Here is a 17410-nt window from a genome sequence, read left to right as displayed (position 1 = left end):
CTTATTTTAACGAAATTCGCTTCCACATACCACTGTTGGCCCAATCCTTCCCACCTCTAATTGACCCGTATCTCGTTGCCCGTTATCATAACACCTCATAGTCTAGGCTTTTTACCTTATAAAATGAAAAACATTGAGCTATATTACATCCTCCAATTTAATTAAAAGGTGTAAAAATGATCCAAAATCGATCAAAACCATGGGCTACAGTCCATGCTTTTAGCTTAAAAATGCCCAAAAACCACCTATTTTGCATTTTTGTTATATTTTGCATATTTAATTAAAAGGTGTGAAAATGACCCAAAATCGATCAAATCCATGGGCTATAGTCCATGCTTTTTGCCTAAAATTGGCCAAAAACCACCTATTTTGCATCCTTGTTATATTTTGCATATTTAATTAAAAGGTGTGAAAATGACCCAAAATCGATCAAAGCCATGGGCTATAGTCCATGCTTTTTGCCTAAAAATGGCCAAAAACCACTTATTTTGCATCCTCAGTTATTTTGCATATTTAATTAAAAGGTGTGAAAATGACATAAAATCGATCAAAGCCATGGGCTATAGTCCATGCTTTTTGCCTGAAAAAGGCCAAAACGAGCTATTTTGCATACATGTTATATTTTGCATACTTAATTAAGAGGTGTGAAAATGACCCAAAATCGATCCAATCCATGGGCTATAGTCCATGCTTTTAGCCTAAAAATGACCTATTTTCCATCCTTGTTTTATTTTGCATATTTAATTTAAAGATGTAAAAATGAGCTAAAATCGATCAAATCCATGGGCTATAGTCCATGCTTTTAGCCTAAAAATGACCTATTTTGCATCCTTGTTTTATTTTGCATATTTAATTAAAAGGTGTGAAAATGACCTAAAATCGATCAAATCCATGGGCTATAGTCCATGCTTTTTGCCTAAAAATGGCCAAAAACCACCTATTTTCCAACCTTGTTATATTTTGCATATTTAATTAAAAGGCGTGAAAATGACCCAAAATCGATCAAGTCCATGGTCTATAGTCCATGCTTTTTGCCTAAAAATAGCCAAAAACAACCTATTTTGCATTAATGTTATATTTTGCATACTTAATTAAAAGGTGTGAAAATTACCCAAAATCGATCAAAGCCATAGGCTATAGTCCATGCTTTTTGCCTAAAAATGGCCAAAAACCACCTATTTTCCATCCTTGTTATATTTTGCATATTTAATTAAAAGGTGTGAAAATGACCAAAAATAGATCAAATCCATGGGCTATAGTCCATGCTTTTCGCCTAAAAATAGCCAAAAACCACCTATTTTCCATCCTTGTTATATTTTGCATATTTATTTAAAAGGTGTGAAAATGACCCAAAATCGATCAAATCCATAGGCTATAGTCCATGCTTTTTGCCTAAAAATAGCCAAAAATCACCTATTTTGCATTAATGTTATATTTTGCATATTTATTTAAAAGGTGTGAAAATGACCCAAAATCGATCAAATCCATAGGCTATAGTCCATGCTTTTTGCCTAAAAATAGCCAAAAATCACCTATTTTGCATTAATGTTATATTTTGCATACTTAATTAAAAGGTGTGAAAATTACCCAAAATCGATCAAAGCCATAGGCTATAGTCCATGCTTTTTCCCTAAAAATGGCCAAAAACCACCTATTTTTCATCCTTGTTATATTTTGCATATTTAATTAAAAGGTGTGAAAATGACCCAAAATCGATCAAATCCATGGGCTATAGTTCATGCTTCTAGCCTATAAATGACCTATTTTGCATCCTTGTTATATTTTGCATATTTAATTAAAAGGTGTGAAAATGACCCAAAATCGATCAAATCCATGGGCTATAGTCCATGCTTTTTGCCTAAAATTGGCCAAAAACCACCTATTTTGCATCCTTGTTTTATTTTGCATATTTAATTGAAAGGTGTGAAAATGACCCAAAATCGATCAAATCCATGGGCTATAGTCCATGCTTTTTGCCTGAAAATAGCCAAAAACGAGCTATTTTGCATACATGTTATATTTTGCATATTTAATTAAAAGGTGTGAAAATGACCCAAAATCGATCAAATCCATGGGCTATAGTTCATGCTTTTAGGCTAAAAATGACCTATTTTGCATCCTTGTTATATTTTGCATCTTTAATTAAAAGGTGTGAAAATGACCCAAACTCGATCAAATCCATGGGCTATAGTCCATGCTTTTTGCCTAAAAATGGCCAAAAACCACCTATTTTCCATCCATCTTATATTTTGCATATTTAATTAAAAGGTGTGAAAATGACCCAAAATCGATCAAATCCATGGGCTATAGTTCATGCTTTTAGGCTAAAAATGACCTATTTTGCATCCTTGTTATATTTTGCATATTCAATTAAAAGGTGTGAAAATGACCCAAAATCGATCAAATCCATGGGCTATAGTCCATGCTTTTTGCCTAAAAATGGGCAAAAACCACCTATTTTGCATCCTTGTTTTATTTTGCATATTCAATTAAAAGGTGTGAAAATGATCCAAAATCGATCAAATCCATAGGCTATAGTCCATGCTTTTTGCCTAAAAATGGCCAAAAACCACCTATTTTGCATCCTTGTTTATTTTGCATATTCAATTAAAAGGTGTGATAATGATCCAAAATCGATCAAATCCATGGGCTATAGTCCATGCTTTTTGCCTGAAAATAGCCAAAAACGAGCTATTTTGCATAGATGTTATATTTTGCATATTTAATTAAAAGGTGTGAAAATGACCCAAAATCGATCAAGTCCATGGGCTATAGTCCATGCTTTTTGCCTAAAAATGGCCAAAAACCACCTATTTTGCATCCTTGTTTTATTTTGCATATTCAATTAAAAGGTGTGAAAATGATCCAAAATCGATCAAATCCATGGGCTATAGTCCATGCTTTTTGCCTAAAAATGGCCAAAAACGAGCTATTTTGCATCCTTGTTATATTTTGCATATTTAATTAAAAGGTGTGAAAATGACCCAAAATCGATCTAATCCATGGGCTATAGTCCATGCTTTTTGCCTAAAAATGGCCAAAAACTACCTATTTTCCATCCTTGTTTTATTTTGCATATTCAATTAAAAGGTGTGAAAATGACCCAAAATCGATCAAATCCAAGGGCTATAGTCCATGCTTTTTGCCTAAAAATAGCCAAAAACGAGCTATTTTGCATCCTTGTTATATTTTGCATATTTAATTAAAAGGTGTGAAAATGACCCAAAATCGATCAAATCCATGGGCTATAGTCCATGCTTTTTGCCTAAAAATAGCCAAAAACTACCTATTTTCCATCCATGTTATATTTTGCATACTTAATTAAAATGTATGAAAATGACCCAAAATCGATCAAAGCCATGGGCTATAGTCCATGCTTTTTGCCTAAAAATGGACAAAAACCACCTATTTTGCATCCTTGTTATATTTTGCATATTTAATTAAAAGGTATGAAAATGACCCAAAATCGATCAAATCCAAGGGCTATAGTCCATGCTTTTTGCCTAAAAATAGCCAAAAACGAGCTATTTTGCATCCATGTTATATTTTGCATACTTAATTAAAATGTATGAAAATGACCCAAACTCGATCAAATCCATGGGCTATAGTTCATGCTTTTTGCCTAAAAATGGCCAAAAACAACCTATTTTCCATCCATGTTATATTTTGCATATTTAATTAAAAGGTGTGAAAATGACCCAAAATCGATCAAATCCATGGGCTATAGTCCATGCTTTTTGCCTAAAAATAGCCAAAAACGAGCTATTTTGCATCCATGTTATATTTTGCATACTTAATTAAAATGTATGAAAATGACCCAAAATCGATCAAAGCCATGGGCTATAGTCCATGCTTTTTGCCTAAAAATGGACAAAAACCACCTATTTTGCATCCTTGTTATATTTTGCATATTTAATTAAAAGGTGTGAAAATGAGCTAAAATCGATCAAATCCATGGGCTATAGTCCATGCTTTTAGGCTAAAAATGACCTATTTTGCATCCTTGTTATATTTTGCATCTTTAATTAAGAGGTGTGAAAATGACCCAAACTCGATCAAATCCATGGGCTATAGTCCATGCTTTTTGCCTGAAAATGGCCAAAAACCACCTATTTTCCATCCATCTTATATTTTGCATATTTAATTAAAAGGCGTGAAAATGACCCAAAATCGATCAAATCCATGGGCTATAGTTCATGCTTTTAGGCTAAAAATGACCTATTTTGCATCCTTGTTATATTTTGCATATTCAATTAAAAGGTGTGAAAATGACCCAAAATCGATCAAATCCATGGGCTATAGTCCATGCTTTTTGCCTAAAAATGGGCAAAAACCACCTATTTTGCATCCTTGTTTTATTTTGCATATTTAATTGAAAGGTGTGAAAATGACCCAAAATCGATCAAATCCATAGGCTATAGTCTATGCTTTTGCCTAAAAATAGCCAAAAACCACCTATTTTGCATTAATGTTATATTTTGCATACTTAATTAAAAGGTGTGAAAATGACCCAAAATCGATCAAATCCATGGGCTATAGTCCATGCTTTTTGCCTAAAAATGGCCAAAAACGACCTATTTTGCATCCATGTTATATTTTGCATATTTAATTAAAAGGTGTGAAAATGACCCAAAATCGATCAAATCCATGGGCTATAGTCCATGCTTTTAGCCTAAAAATGGCCAAAAACTACCTATTTTGCATCCTTGTTATATTTTGCATATTTAATTAAAAGGTGTGAAAATGACCCAAACTCGATCAAATCCATGGGCTATAGTTCATGCTTTTTGCCTAAAAATGGACAAAAACCACCTATTTTGCATCCTGTTATATTTTGCATATTAATTAAAAGGTGTGAAAATGACCTAAAATCGATCAAATCCATGGGCTATAGTCCATGCTTTTGCCTAAAAATGGACAAAAACCACCTATTTTGCATCCTTGTTTATTTTGCATATTTAATGAAAGGTGTGAAAATGACCCAAAATCGATCAAATCCATGGGCTATAGTCCATGCTTTTTGCCTAAAAATAGCCAAAAACGAGCTATTTTGCATCCATGTTATATTTTGCATACTTAATTAAAATGTATGAAAATGACCCAAAATCGATCAAAGCCATGGGCTATAGTCCATGCTTTTTGCCTAAAAATGGACAAAAACCACCTATTTTGCATCCTTGTTATATTTTGCATATTTAATTAAAAGGTGTGAAAATGAGCTAAAATCGATCAAATCCATGGGCTATAGTCCATGCTTTTAGGCTAAAAATGACCTATTTTGCATCCTTGTTATATTTTGCATATTTAATTAAAAGGTGTGAAAATGACCCAAAATCGATCAAATCCATGGGCTATAGTCCATGCTTTTTGCCTAAAAATGGCCAAAAACCACCTATTTTCCATCCATGTTATATTTTGCATATTTAATTAAAAGGTGTGAAAATGACCCAAAATCGATCAAATCCATGGGCTATAGTCCATGCTTTTTGCCTAAAAATAGCCAAAAACGACCTATTTTGCATCCTTGTTATATTTTGCATATTTAATTAAAAGGTGTGAAAATGACCCAAAATCGATCAAATCCATGGGCTATAGTCCATGCTTTTTGCCTAAAAATGGCCAAAAACGAGCTATTTTGCATCCATGTTATATTTTGCATACTTAATTAAAAGGTGTGAAAATGACCCAAAATCGATCAAATCCATGGGCTATAGTCCATGCTTTTTGCCTAAAAATGGCCAAAAACCACCTATTTTGCATCCTTGTTATATTTTGCATATTTAATTAAAAGGTGTGAAAATGACCCAAAATCGATCAAATCCATGGGCTATAGTCCATGCTTTTTGCCTAAAAATAGCCAAAAACGAGCTATTTTGCATCCTTGTTATATTTTGCATATTTAATTAAAAGGTGTGAAAATGACCCAAAATCGATCAAATCCATGGGCTATAGTCCATGCTTTTTGCCTAAAAATGGCCAAAAACCACCTATTTTGCATCCATGTTATATTTTGCATATTTAATTAAAAGGTGTGAAAATGACCCAAAATCGATCAAATCCATGGGCTATAGTTCATGCTTTTAGGCTAAAAATGACCTATTTTGCATCCTTGTTATATTTTGCATATTAATTAAAAGGTGTGAAAATGACCCAAAATCGATCAAATCCATGGGCTATAGTCCATGCTTTTTGCCTAAAAATGGCCAAAAACCACCTATTTTGCATCCTTGTTATATTTTGCATATTTAATTAAAGGTGTGAAAATGACCCAAAATCGATCAAATCCATAGGGCTATAGTCATGCTTTTTGCCTAAAAATGGCCAAAAACCACCTATTTTGCATCCTTGTTATATTTTGCATACTTAATTAAAAGGTGTGAAAATGACCCAAAATCGATCAAATCCATGGGCTATAGTCCATGCTTTTTGCCTAAAAATGGCAAAAAACGACCTATTTTGCATCCATGTTATATTTTGCATATTTAATTAAAGGTGTGAAAATGACCCAAAATCGATCAAATCCATGGGCTATAGTCCATGCTTTTTGCCTAAAAATGGCCAAAAACCACCTATTTTGCATCCTTGTTATATTTTGCATATTAATTAAAAGGTGTGAAAATGACCCAAAATCGATCAAATCCATGGGCTATAGTCCATGCTTTTTGCCTAAAAATGGCCAAAAACGAGCTATTTTGCATCCATTGTTATATTTTGCATATTTAATTAAAAGGTGTGAAAATGACCCAAAATCGATCAAATCCATGGGCTATAGTCCATGCTTTTTGCCTAAAAATGGGCAAAAACCACCTATTTTGCATCCTTGTTTTATTTTGCATATTTAATTAAAAGGTGTGAAAATGACCCAAACTCGATCAAATCCATGGGCTATAGTCCATGCTTTTTGCCTAAAAATAGCCAAAAACGAGCTATTTTGCATACTTGTTATATTTTGCATATTTAATTAAAAGGTGTGAAAATGACCCAAAATCGATCAACTCCATGGGCTATAGTCCATGCTTTTTGCCTAAAAATGGCCAAAAACTACCTATTTTGCATCCTTGTTTTATTTTGCATATTTAATTAAAAGCTGTGAAAATGACCCAAAATCGATCAAATCCATGGGCTATAGTCCATGCTTTTTGCCTAAAAATAGCCAAAAACGAGCTATTTTGCATCCATGTTATATTTTGCATACTTAATTAAAATGTATGAAAATGACCCAAAATCGATCAAAGCCATGGGCTATAGTCCATGCTTTTTGCCTAAAAATAGCCAAAAACGAGCTATTTTGCATCCTTGTTATATTTTGCATATTTAATTAAAAGGTGTGAAAATGACCCAAAATCGATCAAATCCATGGGCTATAGTCCATGCTTTTTGCTTAAAAATAGACAAAAACGAGCTATTTTGCATCCATGTTATATTTTGCATACTTAATTAAAATGTATGAAAATGACCCAAAATCGATCAAAGCCATGGGCTATAGTCCATGCTTTTTGCCTAAAAATGGACAAAAACCACCTATTTTGCATCCTTGTTATATTTTGCATATTTAATTAAAAGGTGTGAAAATGAGCTAAAATCGATCAAATCCATGGGTTATAGTCCATGCTTTTAGGCTAAAAATGACCTATTTTGCATCCTTGTTATATTTTGCATATTTAATTAAAAGGTGTGAAAATGACCCAAACTCGATCAAATCCATGGGCTATAGTCCATGCTTTTTGCCTAAAAATGGCCAAAAACCACCTATTTTCCATCCATGTTATATTTTGCATATTTAATTAAAAGGTGTGAAAATGACCCAAAATCGATCAAATCCATGGGCTATAGTCCATGCTTTTTGCCTGAAAATGGCCACAAACGAGCTATTTTGCATACATGTTATATTTTGCATATTTAATTAAAAGGTGTGAAAATGACCCAAAATCGATCAAATCCATGGGCTATAGTCCATGCTTTTTGCCTAAAAATAGCCAAAAACCACCTATTTTGCATTAATGTTATATTTTGAATACTTAATTAAAAGGTGTGAAAATTACCCAAAATCGATCAAAGCCATAGGCTATAGTCTATGCTTTTTGCCTAAAAATGGCCAAAAACGAGCTATTTTGCATCCATGTTATATTTTGCATACTTAATTAAAATGTATGAAAATGACCCAAAATCGATCAAAGCCATGGGCTATAGTCCATGCTTTTTGCCTAAAAATGGACAAAAACAACCTATTTTGCATCCTTGTTATATTTTGCATATTTAATTAAAAGGTGTGAAAATGAGCTAAAATCGATCAAATCCATGGGCTATAGTCCATGCTTTTAGGCTAAAAATGACCTATTTTGCATCCTTGTTATATTTTGCATATTTAATTAAAAGGTGTGAAAATGACCCAAAATCGATCAAATCCATGGGCTATAGTCCATGCTTTTTGCCTAAAAATAGACAAAAACGAGCTATTTTGCATCCATGTTATATTTTGCATACTTAACTAAAATGTATGAAAATGACCCAAAATCGATCAAAGCCATGGGCTATAGTCCATGCTTTTTGCCTAAAAATGGACAAAAACCACCTATTTTGCATCCTTGTTATATTTTGCATATTTAATTAAAAGGTGTGAAAATGAGCTAAAATCGATCAAATCCATGGGTTATAGTCCATGCTTTTAGGCTAAAAATGACCTATTTTGCATCCTTGTTATATTTTGCATATTTAATTAAAAGGTGTGAAAATGACCCAAACTCGATCAAATCCATGGGCTATAGTCCATGCTTTTTGCCTAAAAATGGCCAAAAACCACCTATTTTCCATCCATGTTATATTTTGCATATTTAATTAAAAGGTGTGAAAATGACCCAAAATCGATCAAATCCATGGGCTATAGTCCATGCTTTTTGCCTGAAAATGGCCAAAAACGAGCTATTTTGCATACATGTTATATTTTGCATATTTAATTAAAAGGTGTGAAAATGACCCAAAATCGATCAAATCCATGGGCTATAGTCCATGCTTTTTGCCTAAAAATAGCCAAAAACCACCTATTTTGCATTAATGTTATATTTTGAATACTTAATTAAAAGGTGTGAAAATTACCCAAAATCGATCAAAGCCATAGGCTATAGTCTATGCTTTTTGCCTAAAAATGGCCAAAAACGAGCTATTTTGCATCCATGTTATATTTTGCATACTTAATTAAAATGTATGAAAATGACCCAAAATCGATCAAAGCCATGGGCTATAGTCCATGCTTTTTGCCTAAAAATGGACAAAAACAACCTATTTTGCATCCTTGTTATATTTTGCATATTTAATTAAAAGGTGTGAAAATGAGCTAAAATCGATCAAATCCATGGGCTATAGTCCATGCTTTTAGGCTAAAAATGACCTATTTTGCATCCTTGTTATATTTTGCATATTTAATTAAAAGGTGTGAAAATGACCCAAAATCGATCAAATCCATGGGCTATAGTCTATGCTTTTTGCCTAAAAATGGGCAAAAACCACCTATTTTGCATCCTTGTTTTATTTTGCATATTTAATTGAAAGGTGTGAAAATGACCCAAAATCGATCAAATCCATGGGCTATAGTCCATGCTTTTTGCCTAAAAATGGGCAAAAACCACCTATTTTGCATCCTTGTTTTATTTTGCATATTTAATTGAAAGGTGTGAAAATGACCCAAAATCGATCAAATCCATAGGCTATAGTCTATGCTTTTTGCCTAAAAATAGCCAAAAACCACCTATTTTGCATTAATGTTATATTTTGAATACTTAATTAAAAGGTGTGAAAATTACCCAAAATCGATCAAAGCCATAGGCTATAGTCCATGCTTTTTGCCTAAAAATGGCCAAAAACGAGCTATTTGGCATACATGTTATATTTTGCATATTTAATTAAAAGGTGTGAAAATGACCCAAAATCGATCAACTCCATGGGCTATAGTCCATGCTTTTTGCCCAAAAATGGCCAAAAACTACCTATTTTCCATCCTTGTTTTATTTTGCATATTTAATTAAAAGGTGTGAAAATGACCCAAAATCGATCAAATCCATGGGCTATAGTTCGTGCTTCTAGCCTATAAATGACCTATTTTGCATCCTTGTTATATTTTGCATACTTAATTAAAAGGTGTGAAAATGACCCAAAATCGATCAAATCCATGGGCTATAGTCCATTCTTTTTGCCTAAAAATGGGCAAAAACCACCTATTTGGCATCCTTGTTATATTTTGCATATTTAATTAAAAGGTGTGAAAATGAGCTAAAATCGATCAAATCCATGGGTTATAGTCCATGCTTTTAGGCTAAAAATGACCTATTTTGCATCCTTGTTATATTTTGCATATTTAATTAAAAGGTGTGAAAATGACCCAAACTCGATCAAATCCATGGGCTATAGTCCATGCTTTTTGCCTAAAAATGGCCAAAAACCACCTATTTTCCATCCATGTTATATTTTGCATATTTAATTAAAAGGTGTGAAAATGACCCAAAATCGATCAAATCCATGGGCTATAGTCCATGCTTTTTGCCTGAAAATGGCCACAAACGAGCTATTTTGCATACATGTTATATTTTGCATATTTAATTAAAAGGTGTGAAAATGACCCAAAATCGATCAAATCCATGGGCTATAGTCCATGCTTTTTGCCTAAAAATAGCCAAAAACCACCTATTTTGCATTAATGTTATATTTTGAATACTTAATTAAAAGGTGTGAAAATTACCCAAAATCGATCAAAGCCATAGGCTATAGTCTATGCTTTTTGCCTAAAAATGGCCAAAAACGAGCTATTTTGCATCCATGTTATATTTTGCATACTTAATTAAAATGTATGAAAATGACCCAAAATCGATCAAAGCCATGGGCTATAGTCCATGCTTTTTGCCTAAAAATGGACAAAAACAACCTATTTTGCATCCTTGTTATATTTTGCATATTTAATTAAAAGGTGTGAAAATGAGCTAAAATCGATCAAATCCATGGGCTATAGTCCATGCTTTTAGGCTAAAAATGACCTATTTTGCATCCTTGTTATATTTTGCATATTTAATTAAAAGGTGTGAAAATGACCCAAAATCGATCAAATCCATGGGCTATAGTCTATGCTTTTTGCCTAAAAATGGGCAAACACCACCTATTTTGCATCCTTGTTTTATTTTGCATATTTAATTGAAAGGTGTGAAAATGACCCAAAATCGATCAAATCCATGGGCTATAGTCCATGCTTTTTGCCTAAAAATGGGCAAAAACCACCTATTTTGCATCCTTGTTTTATTTTGCATATTTAATTGAAAGGTGTGAAAATGACCCAAAATCGATCAAATCCATAGGCTATAGTCTATGCTTTTTGCCTAAAAATAGCCAAAAACGAGCTATTTTGCATTAATGTTATATTTTGAATACTTAATTAAAAGGTGTGAAAATTACCCAAAATCGATCAAAGCCATAGGCTATAGTCCATGCTTTTTGCCTAAAAATGGCCAAAAACGAGCTATTTTGCATACATGTTATATTTTGCATATTTAATTAAAAGGTGTGAAAATGACCCAAAATCGATCAACTCCATGGGCTATAGTCCATGCTTTTTGCCTAAAAATGGCCAAAAACTACCTATTTTCCATCCTTGTTTTATTTTGCATATTTAATTAAAAGGTGTGAAAATGACCCAAAATCGATCAAATCCATGGGCTATAGTTCGTGCTTCTAGCCTATAAATGACCTATTTTGCATCCTTGTTATATTTTGCATACTTAATTAAAAGGTGTGAAAATGACCCAAAATCGATCAAATCCATGGGCTATAGTCCATTCTTTTTGCCTAAAAATGGGCAAAAACCACCTATTTTGCATCCTTGTTTTTTTTGCATATTTAATTGAAAGGTGTGAAAATGACCCAAAATCGATCAAATCCAAGGGCTATAGTCCATGCTTTTTGCCTGAAAATAGCCAAAAACGATCTATTTTGCATACATGTTATATTTTGCATATTTAATTAAAAGGTGTGAAAATGACCCAAACTCGATCAAGTCCATGGGCTATAGTCCATGCTTTTTGCCTAAAAATGGACAAAAACCACCTATTTTGCATCCTTGTTTTATTTTGCATATTCAATTAAAAGGTGTGAAAATGACCCAAAATCGATCAAATCCATGGGCTATAGTCCATGCTTTTTGCCTAAAAATAGCCAAAACCCACCTATTTTGCATCCTTGTTATATTTTGCATATTTAATTAAAAGGTGTGAAAATGACCCAAAATCAATCTAATCCATGGGCTATAGTCCATGCTTTTTGCCTAAAAATAGCCAAAAACTACCTATTTTGCATTAATGTTATATTTTGAATACTTAATTAAAAGGTGTGAAAATGACCCAAAATCGTTCAAAGCCATGGGCTATAGTCTATGCTTTTTGCCTAAAAATGGCCAAAAACGAGCTATTTTGCATCCATGTTATATTTTGCATATTTAATTAAAAGGTGTGAAAATGACCCAAAATCGATCAAGTCCATGGGCTATAGTCCATGCTTTTTGCCTAAAAATGGCCAAAAACTACCTATTTTCCATCCTTGTTTTATTTTGCATATTCAATTAAAAGGTGTGAAAATGACCCAAAATCGATCAAATCCATGGGCTATAGTCCATGCTTTTTCACTAAAAATAGCCAAAAACGAGCTATTTTGCATCCTTGTTATATTTTGCAAATTTAATTAAAAGCTGTGAAAATGACCCAAAATCGATCAAATCCATGGGCTATAGTCCATGCTTTTTGCCTGAAAATAGCCAAAAACCACCTATTTTGCATCCATGTTATATTTTGCATACTTAATTAAAATGTATGAAAATGACCCAAAATCGATCAAAGACATGGGCTATAGTCCATGCTTTTTGCCTAAAAATGGACAAAAACCACCTATTTTGCATCCTTGTTATATTTTGCATATTTAATTAAAAGGTGTGAAAATGAGCTAAAATCGATCAAATCCATGGGCTATAGTCCATGCTTTTAGGCTAAAAATGACCTATTTTGCATCCTTGTTATATTTTGCATATTTAATTAAAAGGTGTGAAAATGACCCAAAATCGATCAAATCCATGGGCTATCGTCCATGCTTTTAGGCTAAAAATGACCTATTTTGCATCCTTGTTATATTTTGCATATTTAATTAAAAGGTGTGAAAATGACCCAAAATCGATCAAATCCATGGGCTATTGTTAGATTTGCATTGATTGACATGTAATTATATATGACGATCGTACATAATAAAACACAAATACACCACAATTACTGGCGACGAGGATGGCCACATTGTAAAAATTCGGAGGACTTCTTCTTGAAATAATGTGAGATTTCCTTGGTTTTCACAAACAAAAATGGCCTTTATTGGAAGAATAGAACCATTCGACGAAGCTACAGAAACATGGAGTGCGTACATCGAGCGTTTGGAACAATATTTTACAGTCAACGAGATCAAAACAGAGAAGAAAGTTCCCGCGCTTCTTACGCTACTTGGAAGTAAAACTTATAATCTCTTACGAAATTTAGCAGCTCCAGAAAAGCCTTCTGAGCTTGAGTATAATACCATCGTACACCTTTTGGAGAGACAACTATCGCCTAAACCGTCTGTAATCACTCAACGTTTCCGATTTCATACAAGAATGCAAGACGAAGGAGAAACTATAAACGACTATGTAGCACAACTAAGGAAGTTGGCGATTCACTGCAACTTCGATAACCTGAACGACACACTCAGAGATAGATTAGTATGTGGAATCCGTAATACCGGAATACAGAAAAGATTGCTTTCAGAATCTACGTTACCACTGGAAAAAGCTATCGCAATATCCGTAGCAATGGAAATGGCCGCGAAAGACGCCATTGAATTACAAGGTAAGCACAAAGAAGTTGGTGTAAACAAGATAGCTAAAGCAAAGCCTAGAAAACCAACCGAAAATCAGCTTAAACCAAGAGATAATACGTGTTTTAGATGTGATAAACCAGGTCATTCATCTAATTCATGTAAACATAAAGAAGCTACATGTTATTTTTGCAAGAAGAAAGGACATATCGAGAAAGCATGTTTAGCTAAACGCAGACAACAAACACGCCGCCATACACGCCGGAATGTACACGCCCTCGATAACAATGCCGATAGCGAAGACGAGTCGGACAGCGACAATGAACTTCCCGTAGGAAGCTTAGACATTAATTCGATAAAAGAGAAGAAAACTAAGCCTATTCAACTACCATTAAATATTAATGGAAAGAAAGTATCAATGGAGCTTGACACAGGATCAGCAGTTTCAGTTATGTCTAAAGATGAATTTGAGAAGCAAGTCGGCAAGGCTAAAATTGAGCCCACAAAAGTTGTTTTAAAAACCTACTCAGGAGAGAAAATTCATCCGTTAGGAATCACACGCGTCAAGGTAAAGTACAACAATCAAGAGAAAAACCTCGAATTATATCTAGTCGAGAGAGGCACAGCAGCACTGTTTGGCCGAGATTGGTTAGCAGCGATACAGTTAGAATGGAAAGGGATAAACAACGTGTTAACACTGAATAAGGAACCTGCAAGTACCAACAACGCACTAGACAATATCTTAAACAAATATCCAACAGTCTTTGAAGAAGGAATTGGAAAAGTGAAGAACATCAAGGCGACATTAAAGTTCAAAGAGGAACCGCAACCAGTATTTCTGAAAGCCAGACAACTACCATATGCCTTGAGACCAAAGGTGGAGCGAGAATTAGACGAGCTAGAGAAAATGGGAATAATATCCAAAGTGGAAACAAGCGAATGGGCCACACCCATAGTTCCCGTACTCAAGAAAAACGGAAGAGTAAGAATCTGCGGAGACTTTAAGCTCACAGTTAATCCCCAGCTTGCAGTGGACCAGTACCCGTTACCCAGGATAGAAGATGTGTTCGCATCGTTAGCAGATGGAGAAAAGTTCACAAAGATCGATTTGAGGCAAGCCTACCTACACATGGAGATGGAAGAAAACTCAAAGAAGTATTTAACTGTGAATACGCACAAGGGTCTATACCAGTTCAACCGGATGTTGTTTGGAATCGCGTCTGCACCAGCAATATGGCAGAGGACTATGGAACAGATTCTGCAAGGAATACCATCAGTCCAATGCATCCTAGATGACATGATAATAACTGGTAAGGACAATACCGAACATTTTAACAATCTGGATAGTGTGTTGAGCCGTCTGCAACAGTACCAACTCAAGGTCAACCTAGACAAATGCCAGTTCTTCCAAGATAAGATCGAATACTGTGGACACAAGATAGACAAGCACGGCATACACAAGACAGAGGAGAAGATTAAAGCAGTGCGTGATACTCCAGCACCAAAGAATGTCACTCAGCTTCGCGCATTCATTGGCCTCGTAAATTATTACCACAGATTTCTACCAGACCTAGCCTCGGTAATGAGACCACTCCACCAGCTACTGGAACAAGGTAAAGCATGGCAGTGGACGAAAGCATGTGACAAAGCCTTCGAGAAGGTAAAAGAGATGGTCACGTCAGATTTGGTATTGTGTCATCATGATTCCAAGAAGCCTATCCGCTTAGCATGCGACGCGTCACCATATGGAGTCGGCGCAGTTCTGTCCCATATCATCGATGGACAAGAAAGACCAATAGCATTCGCTTCTCGCACCTTAACGAAAGCAGAGAAAAACTACTCTCAAATTGACAAAGAAGCATTAGCAATCATCTTTGGAATCAAACGATTCCACACCTACCTTTACGGAAGACAGTTTACGTTGGTTACGGATCATCAACCACTAGTAACCATCTTCAGCTCAACCAAAGGCATACCAGTGACCACAGCTACAAGACTACAGCGATACGCTATGTTTCTATCAGGCTATACTTACGACATAGAGTATAGGAACACTAAGCGACACACTAACGCTGACGCCCTTTCAAGACTACCGTTCGAAGTAACCCCAGAGGATCAAAAGGAAGAAGCTGTTGACATTTTTCACTTAAGTCAGTTTGAACAGTTACCAGTGACAAGCGCAACAATCAGGCGAGAGACAACAAGGGACAAGATCTTGAGTAGAGTCTATGAACAGACCATGTCTGGATGGTCAACTAAGCCAGACGACAAGTTACTACTGGCGTACTACAATCGTCGAGATGAAATCACAACGTATCAGGGATGTCTCATGTGGGGAATACGAGTAATCATTCCAGACACCCTAAGGAAACAAGTATTGGAGGTCATCCATTCAACTCACCTAGGCGTAGTGAAAATGAAAGCCCTCGCTAGAAGTCACATCTGGTGGCCAGGAATCGACTCCGAAATTGAACAGATAACCAAAACCTGCTCTGGTTGTAACAAAGTACGAAACAACCCAACAAAGGTACCCATCCACCCCTGGGAATGGCCAAGTTCACCTTGGGAACGCATCCATATCGATTTTGCTGGACCATTTATGAACAAACAGTTTTTGATTATAGTCGACGCACACTCTAAATGGCCAGAGGTGTTTCCAATGAACAAGATCACAGCAACAAGCACTATTGAGGTACTACGCTCAGTATTCGCAAGAAACGGCGTACCACAGCAGCTCGTTTCTGACAACGGACCGCAATTCACGTCAGAGGAATTTCAAGCATTCATGAAGAGCAATGGGATTCACCATTTTAGATCAGCACCGTTCCATCCTGCAACGAATGGACAAGCAGAAAGATTCGTGCAAACCTTCAAACAGAGTATGAAGGCAATGAAATCAGAATCAGCCTCTTTAAACAAGAAGATAGCAAATTTCCTACTGATGTACCGCAACACACCTCATGCTACCACTAACGAAACACCAGCCAAAATGTTCCTTGGTCGAAACATACGTTCACGTCTGGATTTGATGAAGCCAGATATAAAAAGCACAGTGCAGAAGAAACAAATGAAGAAAGCACTTGAGAAGAAAACACCTATACGCTTGTTTGATGATGGACAGCCAGTGACAGTTCGAGACTACAGAGGACAAGACAAGTGGGTTAATGGAACCATCAACACACAACTAGGACCATTGATGTATGAAGTCAAAACAGAAGCTGGAAGTTATTGGAGAAGGCACACAGACCAAATCCAAGAAAGGAAGCATGATGAAAATCAAAGCGACCCTAAACCAAGACCAGCAGAAGATGTCTGCCCATCAGCAGTAGAACAGCCATCAGTCAGCACAACCCAGACAAGCAAGAAAGTTACCCCCGCTAAGAGCAACATGACGCAAGAAGGACAAGGCAAAGGACATCGATACCCAACAAGGCACAGAAGCCCACCAAAACGTTATATGTATGAAAAATATTAGGACAGTCATAAGAGATATGAACATTCAGAGACATTATTATTGAGTTATTTTTTCTATCACAGTGATTCATAACTA

This window comes from Actinia tenebrosa, unplaced genomic scaffold (assembly GCF_029948245.1).
Source record: "Actinia tenebrosa isolate PJP-AT-01 unplaced genomic scaffold, QUT_ActTen_1.0 PGA_scaffold5__44_contigs__length_20552954, whole genome shotgun sequence".
NCBI lineage: Eukaryota > Metazoa > Cnidaria > Anthozoa > Actiniaria > Actiniidae > Actinia > Actinia tenebrosa.
Note: the sequence above shows the minus strand (reverse complement) of the source record.